At 33.7% G+C, this 17,354-nt stretch overlaps 1 protein-coding gene across 2 annotated transcripts in view; it reads right to left on the reverse strand.

Annotated features, from left to right (window-relative positions):
- The window catches only part of LOC150104892 (choline/ethanolamine kinase-like), a 210,467-nt gene that overhangs the window by 62,948 nt on the left and 130,165 nt on the right, over positions 1-17,354 (reverse strand). The window lies entirely within an intron of this gene.

The following is a 17,354-nucleotide window of genomic DNA, read 5'->3' on the forward strand; positions in this document are numbered from 1 at the left end:
AAATGGTCTTAAAAAAATTAACCAAGATAATTTTTTCAAAGATTTTTTTTTTTCATGATATGCATATTCACATACTTGTTGTGGTCAAAGCAAGTAAATTTTTTTTTAGAAGAAACAAAGAGAAATCTTATGCCAGAGATTTATTTATATAGAATTTTTCCCCAAGTATCAAGGGCATCATTGGCATAAAATTCAAATATGGTACAAGCAACATAACTGAAGAATCAACTATAGATGTAGCACTTCAGTACTCAAATCTGTAGTGTAGCACAGTCTGAACTATGCTGAAGTTCTAAAGGCATTTTAAATATTAGGTAGGGCAAACCATGCTGAGGAAAAAATCCATCTATGGTAAACTGTTAGTAAAACAAGTTAAGTGTATTAACCAAATCAGATTTTAAGTGTGGTAAAGCCAGATTAAGAGCTGAAGGCAGATTAGATCCTTGGAAAAGTTGTCCTTATTCCGTTTTCCCCAGCTCATCAAGAGACACATTCGGTCTTGAGACCTAATGTTTCTTGATAAGTTGGGAAAAACAGTATGGAGATGACTGTTCAAAGGACAGAAGTATATGCAATGAAGCAAGAGGATGAGAAGTTGGTTCAACAAAACTGGAGCTGAACAATTTATGGATGTTGACTGAAGCTGCCTATGTTTGTACATGATTAGATGGATGCGAAGAAATATTGGCAATCAGCTCAGTGGCAATCAGCGCAGCATCCATGGAAATACTTACAGAAAACAATGCAGTAAAGAACACCTATGGGAAAACTTCATTTAATGATGAAAAATTGTAAGTAGTAGAAATATTCACCTACTTGGGAAGTTTACAATACAGAAATGGCCAGTCTAAACATGATATTAAAACATGCATTGCTAAAGCAGCTACTGCCCTTCAGAGGCTACAGCCACTTTGGAAGAACAATAAAATACAGCTAATTACAAGACCATCCCCATTAATATCCTTGTTAACTCTGTTTTACTATATGGATGCGAGATTTGAACATTGCTAAAGGAAGATGAGAAAAGACTACTGGGTTTTGAGATGAAGTGCTACAGAAAACCATACACTGCACACAACAAATGACAAGGTTAGAAGGAAAAACTGCTCCATTGCCACAACATATGAAAATATTACTGAAATATGTCAGAAACAGTTCCAGTGGCTAGATCAGATAGCTTACCTGAAACAGCGTTTGACTTCTGGTTAAAAAAAAAAACACCAGGAACAACCTAGAATCATCTGGACAGATAACATTAGAAAATGGACTAATTCTTTATTCTCCATTTTGTTTAAGGAGATACTGTACAACCACAGATCTGAGACCCGCAGTTGGTGCCAAGAAGAGTCAATTCATGTTGAAGGGGAGAAATGAATAAGGTGATGTATAAATTCGTTACCAACACACGAAATCATGTGCATAAAACATAAAATTTTCCAACTGTTACACAAGCAAAATAGTTGCCACTTTAAAAACTTCAATATAAAAGAAAAGTTAATTTTCTGATGTGTAATAATAAACAATTCATCCCACAAGATGGATTGATTACCCTATTATCGGAATGGATTCTTCTTCTGACATGTGCAGAAGTGTCGAAGGGTCTCACATTTGTGGGCATACAGTATCAAGACAGAAACACAATCACCTTTATAGTGATCCTAATGGTCTGCATAGAATATGGGTTGATGATGACAGGTATAAAGGTTAGTATGGGTCTCCCACAATGAGTCTTCTGACCCCATGAAGATAGTTGTATAATAATAATGACACTTTCATTCTCAGCGATTTAACTATAAGAATAACACTGATTAAAAGTGTGGCAAGTCCTCACTGATAAAATGACCTGTCAAATTACACTAATGTTCAAAAGCTAAGGACAAACTATATTTTTACCTGTATATGAAAAAATTTTCAAGACTACAGCCAGATGTGGACACAAATTGTGGCCAGCATACTAATAAATTATATTGCATAAATAATGTGTTATAAATTTCATACAAATTAAATTGTAATATGTTTTTAGCAAAAGTTACGAATTTCCTAAGGATGTGGTTAAGGAATTAATGTACTGTGCTCACAGAAAACTATGTGGAGAGAGACATTTCAGTATGGAACACATCCACCTAAACTATGACACAGCTCTTGCAACGTTGTACAATGCTTAGCACCAAGTGCTTCAGGAGTTCTTGAGGCCAACTGGCCCACTCATTCAGAGGAAGGATAAAGACTTGCTTGTTTTCTGGAGAGGGGGGGGGGAGGAACAATAAAGTACATTTTGAGAGGCAATGCATCTCCCTATTGTGTCCCAAATGTGTTCTATGTGGTTGAGATCTGGGGAGCATGCTGGCCACTCAATTTGATTAATATCAGTCTCCAGAAATATCTCCACTGCTCATGTACGATGTGATGTAGCATTGTCATCCATAAAAATTGAACTTTTCACTTACAGTGCCATGGAACAATTGAAAACGATGTTGAAAAACTTCGTTGTAATATTGTTCACCAGTCAGTCCCTTTTTTTTGGCACTTGTAGCTCAGTGCATCCATTGAGCATAATACTTCCCCACACCATGACTCCAGCACAAAATGTATGTATCGCTTTCAAGAACATTCTCACAATGATAAGCAGTACCACTTTCAAGCCAGATCAAGTGTCAGCAAGAATCAGAGGAAAGACAAAAATGATTCATCTGTAAAGAGCACATTAGCCCACTAGTGTCTTCATTCCCCATGGTAGAGTGACCTCTTAGCAAATGACTAACACATTCCATTGGTTTCAAACAGTGCCCAGAGCCTACATACAATGCTATGTGAGATTCCAAACTGCCTGGCAATATCAGTAATTCTCCTGCATTCTAGCTTTCCAATAATTCTTCGCATGCATGAAATCATCTAGATGATGTCCGAGACATTACAAGACATCCAAGTTGCAACTCCATTCCTTCACGAAAAAGAGCTTCCTTTAAGCACAATTTACTTAGCACATCCTTTTGCCTATTATCCTGTTATTGCTACCCACATGATCCCTTTGCATGCAATTCAAATATTTGAATGTGTACCTGCTTTCTCCTCAAAATCATCCAAATTGCCACAAGCAGATTCATCTGAATTTGCAGTTGTAATTTTCAGAAACAATGTTTGTCCTTAGGTTTGGACACTAGCGTATCTCAATTATCAAATCCATAGCCCACCTACTGTACAATAACACCATGGGTGGGCTAAGGATTAGATAATTGTGAAATCCAACTCCAGAGACCAGAAGCCAGATCAGGCCTCAAATAAGAAGAATAATGTCTCGCACTTGAAAATTTTCTGCAATGGTATTCAAATCCACAGTCTCCTGGAGAACTAAATGCTATCCACTCAGCCAACAAAAGCCAGTAAAATGAGGACTGCATTTTGTTAGAAAAAACACTTGTTTACTTTAAAATTTATATTGTAATGAATTTTTTTAGACTGCAGATATGAGAGTCCTGAGAAAGATTAGAGGCGTGAACAGATGGCATCAATAGCAATATCATATTAAAAATGAGGATATTAGGTAAGAATTTGACATTGTCAGCATCCAGGAATGCATTAGCAGAGCTAATCTCAGGTGGTATGGTCACTTAAATAGAATGGGTGAGGAAAGATTAGCAAAACAAGTGTTCTCTGCCAGGTTGGCAGGAAAACGACCCAGAGGAAGACCAAGATATAGGTGGATTGATACAGTACAAAGTGCCTTAGACGATAGAAATATAAGATCTGATAATGTTGGAGTCTTGACAAGTAACAGACTGATTTGGAGAAAAATTGTAGATAGGAAGTTAATGATGTAATTTTTTCATGTAGTACTGTCATATCCTGTACACTCCTTGAGGGTACATGGCAGGAATTTGATGATGATGATGATGAATTTTTTTAAAAACAAAAGTTACAAAAAAACCATTGATAAAGAAATAAAATTAAGAAAGATTGGAAAAAAAAACCAAGTAAAAAAATGAATGGAAGAAATATGTAGAGACTAACAAATTAAAAGTATAGCTGATGTGGCATGTTGAATAAGCATACTGTATATGCTCAAGATCCCAAAACAAAACTAAACAATAACTAGGTCCAAGACCTTCTCACCCATTTTTTCAGCTACTGGATAAAGAATTTTAAACAACTGATGAATTAACTGGCAACCACAGACATACCAGCTGAAATTTTAAGAAATCTGGGAGATGCAAAGGAAATAGTTTAAGGTGATTAAGTTAATTTATCAAGATGAAGTAAATGAATGATTTCTATAAATGATTTACTTGGCTATTACTGAAATAAGAGCCAACAGGCTTCACTTCACTTTGTGCACCTTTTTTGGCAACTCGTACAATAAAGATACAAGTTCTGACCATTGAAACCTTAGTATTAACATCTAGGTCTACCTACTCCCTGATGAGACCCCAAAAAAGGTCGAAAACAGTCTGGATAGTGACCTTCTCTCATAATGCAGAACAGTAATACATTTCCTAGGAGCTGTTTTACATTATGGGAAAATACTAAGAACAGTGATCAGAGCTTACTCCACCTTTAATACGAGTCACCCTAGCATACTGTATATTGCACTACCAGGTGTTGGCTTACGCATGGACTCACCGATCTTTATATAGTTTTCTATATATAACATGAAACTCTTAGATTAGATTTCCTATCTTTGAGTTTCTTATTCAGCTAAGAAATAATGTGATATTTAATATCCACTTAATTTTGAATAATTTACTTGGTCTTGATAAATTACTTGAATGGTGGTGGTGGTGGCAGTAAAAACTAAGAAAGAAAATAGAACAGGATATACCTAAATTACTCGATCATACTTTAAGATATAAAAGTAAAATTAAAGATTTAAAGATATACATGCTTTAAATATATAAAACAAATTGAAACTGATGTTATTTAAATAAACACAGGTCTTTATTCTAGAATGCAAAACTAGAGAAGCAATATTAGCCTTAACAAAAACAGACAGAAGAATTGGAATAAATAAACCTCCACACACTGCTTTTATAGATTTGCAAGAGGCATTCAATAATGTACAATTGGAACTAATTGAAGATAAAATACTAAGAAATTGTAAGCCAGAAAATAAAGATTACAGGAAAATGAAGTAATATAAAAACTAAGATGTAAGACAAGGCAGCATACCCTTGCTTTTTCATTCTATACATAGAGAGAGAGAGAGAATGCAATAATGCTCTAAAAGAAGTAATGAAATGAGAATGATGTAGGTGAAATATAGCTACTTTGCTGAAAATACAGGTATATTAGTTGAGGATGATCAGGAAAATATTTTGGATGGAAAATGTGGAATCACCATAAATTTACCTGAATTAAATACAATTGTGACAGAATAAAAGAACAAAAACATACAAAATGGATATTAGAGGTAAGAAACTGAAAAGTTGAGAAGATAGAAAAGGTAAATCAGAAATATAAAGTAGTATGATAAGACATTAAAGACAAAAAGGTCATGAATTACAACAAACAAGATAAGACAAAAGAAAAAAGATTTATAAAAATGTTTTGTAGAGTGTAATCTTATATAATTGTGAGACTTGAATTTAACAGCAGAAGATTGGAGAACTAACATACAATGTTGGAGCATTATTATTAGAAATAAATTGTATTGAAACATAAAGCAATGAGATGAAATAAAAAAAAATAACAGTATCAAAGAAGACAATCATAGGAAATAGGATGAAATTCTCAGGACATGAAGACTTAACAAATGGGCTATAAAAACATAAGGGAAGACAAGTAGGTAAAAAAAAATATTAGGACAACCCAGATATACATTTGAGGATGCACCTCAATTAACAGAAAGTTAAGAAAATAAAGAGAAAAGTTGAAGATAAAGGCTTGGAAGATGGAACTTGCCACAGTGACAGAGACTGTCCCTTAGAATGATGACTAATATATACCATATTTTTTGCCTTATGAGATGCACTATTGCATTGGATACATCACATTTTTCATGTCAAATCTTTGGTAAAAAAAAAATCATAGTATAAGACGCACAAATTATGCATCAAATTCTTAATGCAAATATTAATTTTTTTTATTTTAAATTTTAATATATTATCCATTTATTAGATTAAAAACAATCATTCTTAAAAAATCATCAAATATTTAAAAAATCTAACATATAATAATATAAACAAAATTATTTTTATAAATTTAATTAATCTTCTTTTCAAATCTTTATTCATCTTCACTCTCAAAATTTTCTGAACTTGATTCATCAACAGAAACCGAATCATCACAGTGATGACTGTTTCTGTTGTCATCCGCTGTACTCTCAAGGGAATTACTATAATGCCACACTTTTGAAAAGATTTTATAATAATTTCAGGTTTCAGTCCATGACCTCTTACCTTGCACACCAGAGAAATTGTGACCTCCTTTCTCATACCTTGTAGATGTTTCCTCAAAATTTGGAGGTTGCATCCAATTGACCCATTTTCCCTCACAAATCCTTTAAATACTTTGTTCATTGACACAACTAAAGGTTGAAATGAGTCCTCCTAGGATTACAGCTATTTTTGTGTTCATTTTGCTAAGTTCATTCTTAAGCTTCAGTTTTATGGCATCTAAACTGATCCCATATTAACAAAGCACGTTTCTGACGTAAACTGCCAGGGTGTCCAGAACTAGATCTTCTTTATCCATAAATTCGTCCCTTCCTCATCGATCCATCCTTTTGGATGAACATGAATGCAAACTCCTTTGGTAAGCTTTTCTTTGGGAATTGTTCTTTTAAAAATTAAAAAAGGTGACAATTTTGTTCCATCTGCACAGCACAACAAAACAACAGTATAGTGGATTTTTTGTGACCAGAGAACAAATTAACTTTTTTTTTTTTTTTTTTACTTTTGGAGTCAACAGTCTTGTTCAAGAGCACCTCAAAAGTCAAAAGGCACTTCATATTAGCTATCTGTAAAAGTTCAAAATTGTCTTGTTTTCTAGCATTTAAGATGCATCTGTGAAACTCGATTTTATTTTCAAATTTGTCTCATTTTCTGTGATATTTTCGTTTTTGCATGCATGCATAAATCATTGCTCTTCAGAAATCTAAAGCACCAATGATGGCAACCCTAAAATCTATGTTATTTCTGTTGCCAATAATTTTGTTTGTTGAATAGTTATTTTCGTAGATTTGCAACAACCTGATCTTCTTTGATCCATTATCCAAGTTTTTAATTCATTTTCAATTTCTGGTCATTTTGCCAGTTTTCTGCAGAGAAAATGTTTTTTAGGATTTGCTTCTATTAATTGCTGCTCTTGTTTCAACCAAGTTTGTACCATTTTTTTTGTAGGCAGAGGCCCAGTGTCCAATGTGCTGCCCTATTGCCATTCTTTTTTGCGTACTCAATCACACAATGCTTAAACGCAATCATATAGCTATGTCTGTGCTTCATAGAATCCATGGGTGATAAAAAAAATTAAATATAATAATGTATTGATTACTAGATTAAATGTGTAACCATTAACGACCGTGCGCTATTTAAACCGATGATGCATTACCGACAAGTGATTTATGTACGTATGTGCACTGCAACTGCACATACATAAATAACACATTGGTGTATATGATCCACTGGCTTATAGCATGTATCCTAATTTTCAGATAAATTTTAGGTACAAAAAAAGTGTGTCTAATAAGGCAAAAAATACAGTAAATAAAAACTACACAATGTGTAATACATTCAGAAATATTTTGTAGAATTAACCAAAGCAAAACCTGATATTAGAAACTTAATTTATGTAAGAAATATCCTGCTTAATGCTGAATAATAAGTTACTGTGTTGGCACCATTAGCAACCTTTGCATATAGTGTGCAAAGCTACTAAACAAATGCTTACATAACTCAATCATACTGCTGGTCATACGTAATATAGGTATTTTGTATAATTTTCAGTTTTTTTTTTTTTTTCATGGCAAATTTTTAAATGAATATCAACAAAAAATTTGCAGACAAAAAAAAAAAATGACAAGATAAACTTGGTGGTAGATGGATATCTAGTGGAATAGCACTTATAGCATAAGATAAATTGAGCTCTAAGAAATATCACAGCTCAGGAAAATTTCTTTGTAACCAGTGATGTATGAATGGTATTTCACATCACATTCCATAATGTGGAATTACAAAAATAAGTTCATCAGGTGTGAGAAGTCAGCATTATCATGCCCATGATTTTCCAAATGATACATGGGAAAATATTTTTCCATATCAGTGCGGCATATAACTGAGACTTTGTTGCTTCCTGTACTGGAATGCAAAGTCTACATACAGTGGATCTTTATTCAAAAGTGGATTTAAATTTCAAAAACAATATTGTTTTTGAAATTTAGCATTAAAGTTATTACAGCTTTTGATATCTCATCTCAAAGTGGTGGCAGTAACATTAAGATTTTACTTTGCAACAGAATCTCAGTTTAGTGCTACTTGCATGCACTGTTTTTATTCAAGTAAACCTGACCTTGATTTGTATGTAGTAGTTATATTTTTATTTCTCGTTTCAATTACAAGAAATTTGTAAAATATAAACACTTGTAAATAGTGTCTCCACTGTTTCAAAGTTAAGAAATGAGTCTGTTAAAAATGATAACTAATCTTGGTATTTATATCAGCTGGGGCATAAGTAAAGAACATTAAATTAGAACTTCATTAAAATAATCCATTATCTTAGGTGATCATTTAATGGTATACACTATCAAACATTTTCTCATGTATTATTAACCCCAGATTTCAAGTAAAGTTGTTTCCACAATCAGCATCCTACTTATATGAACTGCATCTCATAAAATAAGGTGGTTTAAGAACCAAGGTGAGCTCAGAGAGTAGCAATATACTATATGCTTTCATTATATATACAGATTTCATTAACTATACAGATATTTCAGACTATCTTTTCAGGATTGTAAATGTTCATTATGGTAGTGTACATAGAGACAACTAGTAATGAATGTTGCCAAATTCTTAGAACATGTTAGCAACTGAAACTTGTGTTAAAAAATAAAGCAATCTTTCCACCGCTTTGGCATGTGTTTTAAAGACAGACTCTTACCCCGTTAACAGCTAAAAAAAAATATTATGTTAATGCCAAGCAAGCCATCTTTGGCTCAAACTGTTGCTGAATTAAATGTTTGTAATACAAAGAATTAAAGAACAGATGAGTGAAACTAATGTTTTTTAATTTTAAATAATCTATTTTAGTCACAGAACTTTGTTCTTTTTTATTAACTACAGATCTACTTCAAATAGAGATGAAAATTGACTTCCCATTCAATTTTCATTAAAAAAAGTTATTTTTTAGAAGTTTTTCTAAAAAAATTTCCTAACTGGAAATTTCCCTACATAATATATCAGTTAAAATTTAGTGGATCATGATATACCAACTGTATTAAATTGATAGAGTAAGAAACTTTACATCTAATGCAGGAGAAGCGATTACATTCTTACTATTCTACAGCTGTGCAGTGAAGTGACTGCTATTCCACAAATCAAGACCATGCCTTTGTATATCTCAGTCTGTAACAGAACGTCTTTATTATAAAACGAGCAGAGAAAACATACTGTAACTATAATTAGTTTCAACTCAAATATTCTGATGTTTGTCATATGTAATAATTTAATACTAAATATTAAAGTACTTTCCAAAATATCGTGTGAAAAAAAAAAAAAAAAAAATCCAGCTTTCAAAATTATACAATTTAGCCAAATAGAAAGAAATTCAAAAAAACGTGTTACTAGGTTTGTTGGTTTAAGCATTCTTCTCTGAACTTTTTTGTCAATTTTTATTCAAGTGTCAAAAAAATAGAAAACAGTATGCCACTTTAAATACTTAATTTCAAGAAAATGATAATGTAACCACATAAATGGTAACTAAATTCAGCCTAAATCTGTACTAACATTTGAAAACTTTACAGCAAAAAATTAATTTTTTTTCTAATTAAAAAAAAAATGCAAAATATTGTTGATCAAATAGAATAACTGTTACAAATTACATTTCATATCACACTGAATTTTAACTTTTGAAGTACTTCACACAAAATTCTTGGAACAGCTAGCAACTTTTCAAACTGCGAATTTAAACATCATCAGATGAATGTTTTTTTTTTTTTTTTCTATACACTGTATTAAATGTTGCAGCTTATTTGCTAAACTTTCCTAATGCATTCCATTTTTTTGGTTGCTATAGTCACTCAAAGCATGCTAAAATTTTGGCAAAATTATTACTATACTATGAGTTAGATAAGCTGTGATAAGCAAATTTCACAATCAGCAAGTAATGTCGACCAAAATAAATAAATTTATTTATTTTTTTTTTTTTTTTTACTATAGGATTATCTAAATGGCTTTATAAATGGTGTAGTATAAGTTGGTGTTCTATTAAACAATGTAAAAAACAAAATGCTTTCACGACCTTTCATTTCAAAAAATATATCATCATCAAATACCTGCTATGTACCCACAAGAGGTGTACAGGATATGATAGTACTACATGAAAAAATTATATCATTACTAACTTCCTATCTACAATTTTCCTCCAAGTCAGTCTGTTACTTGTCAAGATTCCAACATTACCTGATCTTATATTTCTATCGTCTAAGGCACTTTGTACCGTATCAATCTACCTATATCTTGGTCTTCCTCTGGGTCGTTTTCCTGCCAACCTGGCAGAGAACACTTGTTTTGCTAATCTTTCCTCACCCATTCTGTTTAGGTGACCATACCACCTGAGATTAGCTCTGCTAACGCATTCCTGGATGCTGACAATGTCAAGTTCTTTCCTAATATCCTCGTTTTTAATATAATATTGCCAATGATGCCATCTGTTCACGCCTATAATCTGTCTCAGGACTCTGATATCTGCAGTCTCTAGTCTTTAGTCAAGTGTTTTACTTCTGACCCAGCTCTCAGATCCATAAGTTAAAACTGGTTTGAACACTGTCTTGTATACAGCTAATTTAGTGTTCCGACTAATTTCTCTCTTATTCCATATGAATTTATTCAATTGACTTCCTACCATACCAGCTTTGATGATTCTGTTGTCTATTTCCATACTGAATTTACCATCTTCACTAAAAATCGTGCCTAAGTAGCTGAAATGTTTTACTTGTTCCACAAGTTCTCCATTCACAATGCAGTTGGCATTTTCAACGATTCTACCTATTTTCATTGTCTTTGTATTTTTATTGCTGAACTTCATACCATATCTATTACAACAGCTATTCAATTTAGTCAGAGAATCTTGCAGACTTATAGTAGATTTATTTAGAAGTATAACATCATCTGCATAAAGCAAAGAGCTGACATTAACATCTCCAATTTTGATATCATGTTTAATACCACTTTCCTTCATAATGTGATCCATATAGATAATGAATAACAGAGAGGATAATGTACATCCTTGTCTCACACCAGATTTAACATTAAACCATCTTCCTGTACTTCCTTCAATTCTAACTGCTGACTTACAACTCAAAGACTAAGTATTGCTTGATATAATGCCCCATTGACACTATATAACTGCAGCGTATTGAATAGCTTCTCTCTTGGCACCTTATCATATGCCTTTTCCAAATCGACAAAGCTTAAATACAGATCTTTGTTATATTCCCATGCTTTCTCGACTATTTGTCATAAAGTGAAGATCTGATCCTGACAGCCTCTGTTTGGCCTGAATCCAGCTTGTTCTTCACCAAGCTTTCAAAAAATATATATGATACTAAATGACATTTTTAAAAAAAAAAATAAAATTGACATTTAAATGTAAAATATCCTTTTGTAAAAATGCTCCAAAAACGCAATTAACACAACTATTACATTTTAATAAAAAATCTGAAAATTATAAAAATTTAAATGAAAATGTTCTCTTTGGCAACTTGTCCTAAACAAAGCAAAACCACCTATGAAAGCAGTATGTTAATTCAAAGAATGCTGCACCTTTGCGACAGGCAAGAAGAATCAGTTTTACCTTACATAAATTCAGTAGTTGCTGGAGAGGGAGGATCACAGTTGCTACATTCATTTTTGAAGGGAGAAAGTCAGGGAACTTTCCTCCTCTCCTGATGTCAGTGTGTAGCAAACAAACTGATCATGATATCAACACCTCTCACCCCCTTTAACGGAATGTCATTACAACATGCGACACCAGCATGTTTTATTGCATCTCCTTTTTGCTTTGGTGCTGCAAACACAATACATCAAAATTTGGTAGACAGAAAAAAATGCACCAAATATATTTCTGTTTAATATTTATTTTACTGCATGACATCTTGTGGATTCAGTGCTTAAGTATAAAGTTGTAACTAACAGGAAGTATGAAATCACACTTGTTTCCATAAATCCTGTACTTCAGGAAAATCATAGTTAAGCAAATATGACCATGCTTGCTTTAATACATTCCAAAAGAAAAATCACATCAATGTAGACATTACAGTAAATGGTATCATGCTAAGCACATACACATGGCACTGCAGAAACGTGTAATTACACTTGAGTCAATGTGGTAGAGTGCAACTCAACTCACTCCAGTGTACACATTACGTTCTATGGCAGTGTAACAAACCAGTCATATTTTGTTTCCCATTGATACATGTCCCCTATGTGTTCACAACTGATTTCAAGAGATTATGCTGTCTAGGGAGACAGCATGATGTACACCAGATATTAGTCAGTATGCAACTTTTGGTTTCTTTTTCTTTAATGGGTATACCCTTTTTAATATGCTAAGAGGGAACACAGATAATCCATTTAGTTGTACTCATGATCTTTGAAATTCTGTTGCATGTTTATAACATGGTAGTGACAATAAACTTTCATATCAGAGAAGGACCATTAGTCAATTGCAAAAATAAAATAGAAAAAAAAATCTTACAAAATAAATTTGAAAAGAATAAGAAAATCAGAGAAACAAAACATTCTGTTCCACAACAACTCTCACTCTTCGTGTGAGTGAGACCACAGAAAGTCACTATTCTGTAGCATTTTCAAGAAGAAAAAAAGTAACTTATAATAAGTAGAGTTCATTTAAAGTAAGTGAAAAGTAATATGAATTTTAAAGATATATATTTTCTCCCTTCTCTTAGTGATTAGAAAATAAAAGTAGCCTTAATTATTACAGGTTACTCAAAACGTGAAAAGAGAGGAAGCCATGTTTTGTACTATATCATACTTTTTTCAGAGTTTATGAAGTATCTTCTTAGTAATTTCTTACTATCTTCAATAAATTAAAGATACTAAGAAATTATATTCTTGATTTAATCCTTTATCCAAGTGTATGCAAACAAACTTTGCACATGAAGTATCTTCACGACTTACAAGCAGAAATTTAAGGAAACCATTTGAGGAAAAGTAAAACAACTGAAAAGCATTATTAACATTAGTAACATAAGAATAATTTTACAACCGGTCAAGTATGCTTTGATAACTAACTGTAATAAAGAAACCATTACCATTAGAATATGGAAACCATTAGGAAAAGTAATACAACTGAAAAGCATTATTAATATAAATTAGGATTGGCAATATAGATTGGGACGACAAGATAGTGACTTGAATAAAAGAAAATGAGTTTTAGGGGAATAACTACCTTAAACAATATGTAACAGAGGGCATGTGAGGATTGAGGGGTCTTGAATTTGATAATCTCACCAGAGAAGGTCATCATAAATGAGGTGTTGAAGCAATGTCTACATGTATTCCAAAGGTCAGAAGATTGAATAGGTGGCATGAAACAGAATTTCATGTTTTGGTAAGGTATGTATGTGTGAAATGAATGAATGAATGAAAATATAAGCATGTGAGGCAACATAGATGAGTGGTAATAATCAATTCCATGATGAGTAAAGAATAGGCAAGGAGGGTGACTTGGTTGGCAAGGGTAGCAAAAGTACAGTATGAACAGCAATTAGTTAATGAAGATAAAAATACCTCAGAGTTCTTTTGATATGTAGCCAACAAAAAATAAAATAAATGGTAGGTTAACACCGATTAGAGAAAAATGGTATAAGGACAACTGCTGCAGAAGCCTATTTTTGTTTAGGAGTACCTCTTTTTTGATGTCATTGGCTTTTTACTCAAATTCTAGGGCATTACTGATGTTTTATATGGAGAGATGTAAGAAGAATATGTAAAAGGAAAAAATAGGAAGAAAAATAAATAAAATAAATAAATAAATAATATACAGGGTGTTCGGGATAAATTTGACAGTTTCGTAAGGAAAAAGAAAATCTTCTTTGTATCTATTAAATTTAATGAATTGACAAAAAAACATTACAGGCAGAGTTAATTACAATACTATCAACAAGATTTACTCAAAATAACCACCATTAGCATCGATCACAGCTTCAATTCTGCTTCGGAACCTCGAACAAGCTGATGCTACAGTCTCCCTGGGAAGGGCCGCAAAAACTGTTTTAATTTTATCCATTAACTGGGCTTTTGTATTACTGGAAGTGCGATTGGTGTCTTTTTCAACTGCGCCCCATACAAAATAATCCATGGGGTTAAGGTCTGGGGAGTTTGGAGACCAAACATTTGGACTGGTGAAGTCGTAGAAATTTTCAGACAACCATTTTTGACTTTTCCCAGAGGTGTGGCAAGGGGCCGAATCCTGCTGCCATACATACGGCCTACCATTGCCTACCCTTGTTATCCAGGGCTTGACTACAGTTAGCAACTCCACGAACAAAGCCCGAATTCCAATGCCAGGGTTCTTCAACACCTGTTCCTGCAGATTTGCGAGGAATTCTGCTGTATGAACGCAATCAGATCGTCTGCTAGGGATCTTTCTTCTTGCTACATCCTCGTAGTCACCATTGCAAGTCTCTAGTTCATGCCTGATTGTTTTTACTGTATTCAGGGAGCATTGGGCAGCAGTCGTAATATCCTTATTTTGATGGCGGGCACGAATCATCATGATACAAGTTATTCTCTTCCATGATTCAGGTGGGTTCCAGCTATCCATCCTTTCTGACATCTTGTATGTGAATGAAGAAGGGTCCAAACTTTTAAATGAAGAGAAGTGTGTGTTAATACATGTAACTTACGGAAAAATATAATTATAAATATGTCAAATTTATCCCGAACACCCTGTATATATAGAGGAAGAATAAAAACTGGACATAAAAGTAAATTGTGGCATGTTGCTGGCTGTCTTCTTTTTTTCAGTGGAATTCAAGTGTATGGTGATATACATTCACTGTTAAAGGAAGGAGGTATGACTGAAGGGGTCAGAAAAGTGGGGTTTGAGAGATGTGGGAGAATTATTGGCGAGGCAAGAGATATGAGAACTTTTTGAACTTTTGAAAAACCCAGGTTTCTTTATATTTTTTAAATTATTAAAGGTGGGAAGAGAATACTTTGGGATGGGGGTGAACATAGAAATTTTTGTAGAAGGATATTATGGGATAAGATCAGGGTGGGAGAATGGGGGGGGGTGAGCCGTTTCAACAGTGCATAGCCTTCAGAGCTCATGGATGTTATGTCATGCCGGTGGCTTGGTGTATCTGTGTTGTATTCTATTGGTTGGAGTCGTGAGCTAATTTTTATGTTATGGAGCTTCCAACTCTCTGACTCTTCCAGCAAAAACTCAATAAACGTCCACCTGCCCTACATAATTTCCGAGAGTTGGAAGCTTCTTAACATAAAAATTAGGTCATGACTCTGACCAATATAATACAACACAGATACACCAAAGACAGAAACACCATGCCGGCATGACATAGCCTCCACTTCACTCACGAGCTCTTTAGACGATGCACTGTCAAGACGGCTCACACTCTGTCCTCCCACCTCTGATCTTATCCCATAGTATCCTTCTCCTTCCCCAAAAATGTCTATGTTCACCCCCCCCATCCCAAAGTATTCTCTGCCCACTAAAAAATATTTTAAAAAAATGGGTTTTTCAAAAAAGTTCAAAAAGTTCGCATACTTCTTGCCTCACCGATAATTCTTCCACATCTCTCAAACTTCATTATTCCGATCCCTCCCCCTTCAGTCATACTTCCTTCAACAATGAATGTATATCACCATATGCTGGGATGCCACTGAAAAAGAAGACAGCCAGCAACATCCCACAAAAGGTATGTCCAGTTTTTATTCTTCCTATATACATATTTTTTTCCCCTGTTTTTTTCCTCCTAAATATTCTTCATATATCTCTCCACATAAAACATCAGTAATGCCCTAGAATTTGAATAAAAAGCCAATGACATTATAAAAAAGGGGTACTCCTAAACAAAAATAGTATTATTTTTATGGCTATTTAGCCTATGTTAATAAGGCTGTGGGACTTGATATATTACCATGCATTTTGAAGAAATATGCCAGGGAGTTGACATCTGCCTTAGCATATTTTTTTAATATCAATCTTCTATTGGGTCAAGTCACAAAGGAATGGAAGGAAGGGAGGACTGTGCCATTTCATCAGGGAGGTGACAGAACTCAAGCCTCAAATTATAGGCCGCTCTGTGTGTCAGGTGTTGTGGTTAAAAGGTTGGAGAGGTTAGCAAAAACCAGGATCCAGAATTTGGTTAACAACAGTAGTATTATCTTTGTTGACAACACAGACCTGCTGAAGGGATTTCATGTTTTAGTAATCCACTTATTACAACAGGATGACAGCTGCATTGGACAAGGGTGATGGATACACAGTACTATACTTAGATGTTCCAAAGACTTGACAGATTAACACATAAGTTGATAGTCAAGCTAGCACAGATGGGGTTAGATATTAGACTACTGCACTGAATTGATATTACCTATTGATAGGCACTAGCAAGTTTAACTTATTGTGTTTAACCTATACATTAATGATATTGGGGAGGATTTGAATGGGGATATTCAGTTGTTTGCAGATGAACCAAAGCAGGAAAGAACTATGAGGAGTAGAGCAGATGTAGCCTTACAAAGACTTCAATAGACAGTGAATGGGCATGGGAAGGGGGGGGGGAATGCAAGTTTGATGCTATGAAATGGAAGATTTTAAAATTTGGAAACCAAAGATGGGATGTAGAATTTACTCTTGGTGAGGATGGATATATGGTTGGTTGGAGGAAATAAGACTCTGGAGGCGGGGGGGGATAGATAAGGATATAAAATTTAGAGGACACATTGCCAAAATTGTGAGGACAACACAACAAATTCTGGCAATGATGCAGAGGAAGCTGACTTATCAAAGTAAGGAGATTTCATTGTATAAAGCCACATATGGACTACTGTATATAGATTTGGTCACCTGGTTTTCAAAAGGATGAAGAGATATTGGAAAGGTTACAGAGGCAACTGACTAAGGTAATTTCAGTTCTCAGGAATGCTGATTATAAA

Source organism: Typopeltis vanoorti, chromosome 7 (genome assembly GCF_054136105.1).
Source record: "Typopeltis vanoorti isolate ZY-2024b chromosome 7, IOZ_Tvanoo_1.0, whole genome shotgun sequence".
Lineage (NCBI taxonomy): Eukaryota > Metazoa > Arthropoda > Arachnida > Uropygi > Thelyphonidae > Typopeltis > Typopeltis vanoorti.